At 33.5% G+C, this 3,389-nt stretch overlaps 1 long non-coding RNA gene across 1 annotated transcript; it reads left to right on the top strand.

The window, feature by feature from the left end:
- The first annotated feature begins 1,274 nt into the window (after nucleotides 1-1,274).
- Nucleotides 1,275-2,367, top strand: LOC112090817. Its single transcript, XR_002901826.1, has 2 exons — nucleotides 1,275-1,547; nucleotides 2,029-2,367. It is a non-coding gene; the product is annotated as an uncharacterized LOC112090817 (long non-coding RNA).
- Nucleotides 2,368-3,389: the final 1,022 nt, after the last annotated feature.

Genomic DNA, 3,389 nt, shown 5'->3' with positions numbered 1-3,389 from the left:
TACCAAGAAATCTCACTAGTACAAATAACTCATTTAACGACGGTTTTTAATCGTCGTCACGGTTGAATGAAGTGGACTAGCACTTTAATAACCATTAATATACTATTGATAAAGTGCACACAAGAGGCTATTTCGACGCTTATTAAGCTTACTTGGCCCTTGGAGAAAATACTGCATTACAAATTTTTTTTTTTCGGATATGAATTAAAATTAACTTAAATTTGATTTCAATATTCTGGCTTTTCAGGAACAATGTAAAATTTGAATTTAAATATCATGGCAACTATTCTTGAAAGGTGCAATTAAAGGTTGTCTTTTAACTTATAAAAAAGGAAACTTAATCAGACAGGTATGTGATTAATTTCGTTTTCCTCTGTCATCTCCTACAATTATAGCGTTCTATTACTCTTCGTATAAGTTTTCACTTTTACTTAGTATAGAAACACTTGAAGCTTACGTGGATAGATCGTAGCTATTGATTACTTATCTAGTATCTATCCTTGGATTACAAGTGTTTTGGCTAAATCTTAGACATTGATGAAATTCTAAGTGTCCATAGCTTGACAAGTGTCTTTTAGAAGACAATTTGATCTTTTCTTTTTTCTTGATCTTAACATGTGTCTACTTAAAAAAAAAATTTAACTATTATTCTTTTTTAATCTTGACACGTGTCTACTTAGAAGACAATTTAAATTTTTCTTCTTTCCTCATCTTGACACGTGTCTACTTAAAAAAAAACTTAAACTTTTCTTCTTTTCTGATCTTGACACCTGTCTACTTAAAAGAAAACATAAACTTTTTTCTTTTCTGATACATGTGTAGAGCTTAGAAGAAAACCTGAATTTTATTTCTATCCTAATCTTAACACGTGTCTACTTCAAAGAAAACTTAAATTTTTTTTCTTTCCTAATCTTTCCACACGTGAAAGAGACTCATCTGTCGTTTTTTTTTTTTAAATTCCCACCTGTCTTTTTTGTCCACATATGAAACAGACCCATGTGTTTTTTTTTGTTTTTTTCTGAGTTCCCATCTGTCTTTTTTGTCCACACGTAAAACAGACCCATGTGTCTGTTTTTTTTTTTTTTTTTTTTGAATTTTTTTTTTGTCCACATACGTCTTTTTACTATAAAAGATGACAATAATTCAAAAAACCAAAAAAAAAAAAAAGGAAGTAAAAGTATTCAAATTAAAAGCAAAAAAAAGTTGAAAACCTGCTGATGATTACCAAAAAAAAAAAAAAAAAAAAAAAAAGAAAATTCCCCCTGTCGGGAATCCCAAAGAAAAAGTAAAATATGGTACGATTAGAGACAGAGAAAGAAAAGACAATGCACCAATTGATTCGTACCAAACATAACCTAATTGTGCTCATTTTCACGTCTACCAACAAACGATAAAATATTTTACTCGTGCTGCGAAACCAGGCAGTAAACACCGGATAAGTAGGTGCTGCAATCTCTATATTATATTGAGCTAGCAAGTCACCCAAGCAAACATAACCCAAGCATTTTACTCGCTAAAAGTTCGCGCCAGACAAGATCTGCCGTCAGGTAAAGATTTAAATTTACAACGACATGTGTTCTTTTTAGCGACGATAATATTTTTCAATTTTACGAAAATTTTTGCGACGACGTGTCGCCGTAAATAGTTAATTATTTGCGACAACATGTCATCGCAAATAATGTTATTTTGGCGGTAAAAGTTCGCGCCATACTACATGCGGCGCCAAGCCATTATTTGCGGCGATGACATTATTTTTTCAATTTGATGAAACTATTTGCCACGACATGTCGCCACAAATGTTCACTTTTTTACGACGACAATTATCGTCACAAATAATGTGGTTACAAATAGGCCAAATTGTTGTAGTGTGGTTGTTCCTATGTGAACCCTGAACCCTTGATAACCCTGAATCCTTGTAAGAATAATAACATGGTTGTTTTTGTCTTATTGGTTCTTGGTTAAATCAATCAAGAGGTTGGGTTTAGGAAATTGATGCTTTTCTTTGTTGTCTTTGAAAAATAAACGAAGGATGTTGGTGGCTTAAATTTTCCGTGTCCTCACAGTTGTGTTGGCCGGATGTTTGCCTTGCCGTTCGTTGACCGCCTTCATGTTCACTGCAGTCCGGGCTCTTGGCGCGTTTGCACCTGGTGGGACAATGGCATGCTGTTTGATACTTTTTTATCCTTGTTATTCCTCTTCTTTCTTTTCTTTTTTTTTTAATCTTTGTAAATGTATCCTATGACATGCTTAAAATCTATAGAGAAACCAAGGCATTCATTTAATGATAGTCAGACACACACTGGGCACCCATTGTGTTTCTTTATTATTCTATGAAAACTCACCATCCAGAAAATCTTAACACCGTAATTAACCCATTGGGTTTGTTGTTATATTTTTGACTCTTGGTTTGTCACTCTTGTGACTTTGATTTAAGTCTTGAAAACCGTAAGGCAATAATGTTTTATGGAATCTAAATGATACATTACATAAGCATTGTTTCTTATGTCTAACCCCTATTTGGGGCCGTGAAAGTTTTTTTACACGTTCGGAATCTATCACTGCTTTCTGTTTCTGGAAATGTTACATGTATTTTTCACTTTGAGTAGCGTCACTGGAGTTGATAAGTCATGCCTTCAAGGGAAAATCAAGTACCTAAGCTAAGGCACCAAGTTCAATCATGCCGTTCAATTATTATGACGTTCAATCATGCCGTCACAGGAAAGGTGACTGCAATGTTCCAAGCTTTTTAAGGTGCACAAAGGACTGCCCTTGGATTACAAGTGTTTTAGCTAAATTTTGGCCATTGATGAAATTTCAAGTGTCCATAACTTGACAAATCTCTTTTAGAAGACAATTTGATCTTTTCTTCTTTATTGATCTTCACATGTGTCTACTTAGAAGAAGACTTGAACTTTTTTCTTTCCTAATCTTGACACGTATCCACTTAGAAGACAATTTAAAATTTTCTTCTTTCCTGATCTTGACACGTGTCTACATAGAAGAAAAACTGAACTTTTTTTCTTTCCTGATCTTGACACGTGTCTATTTAGAAGAAAACTTGAACTTTTCTCCTTTCCTGATCTTGAAACGTGTCTACTTAGAAGAAAACCTGAACTTTTCTTCTTTCCTGATCTTGACATGTGTCTACATAGAAGAAAACTTGAACTTTTCTTCTTTACAAATCTTGAAACGTGTACACTTAGAAGAAAATTTGAACTTTTCTTATGCATCTATATGTTACTGATAAGGCAGATATTATAATTTCCCCTCCTTATAAAAATTTTGTCCTCGAAATTTGATGATTCTAAAATGAACAACTGTCTAGTAAATATGAGGGTTTAACTTGTAACACCCCCCAACGCTAAACCGGTCTAAGGCCGAATTTAACG

This window comes from Morus notabilis, unplaced genomic scaffold (genome assembly GCF_000414095.1).
Source record: "Morus notabilis unplaced genomic scaffold, ASM41409v2 Scaffold337, whole genome shotgun sequence".
NCBI lineage: Eukaryota > Viridiplantae > Streptophyta > Magnoliopsida > Rosales > Moraceae > Morus > Morus notabilis.
This window is presented reverse-complemented; position numbering and strand designations above follow the sequence as displayed.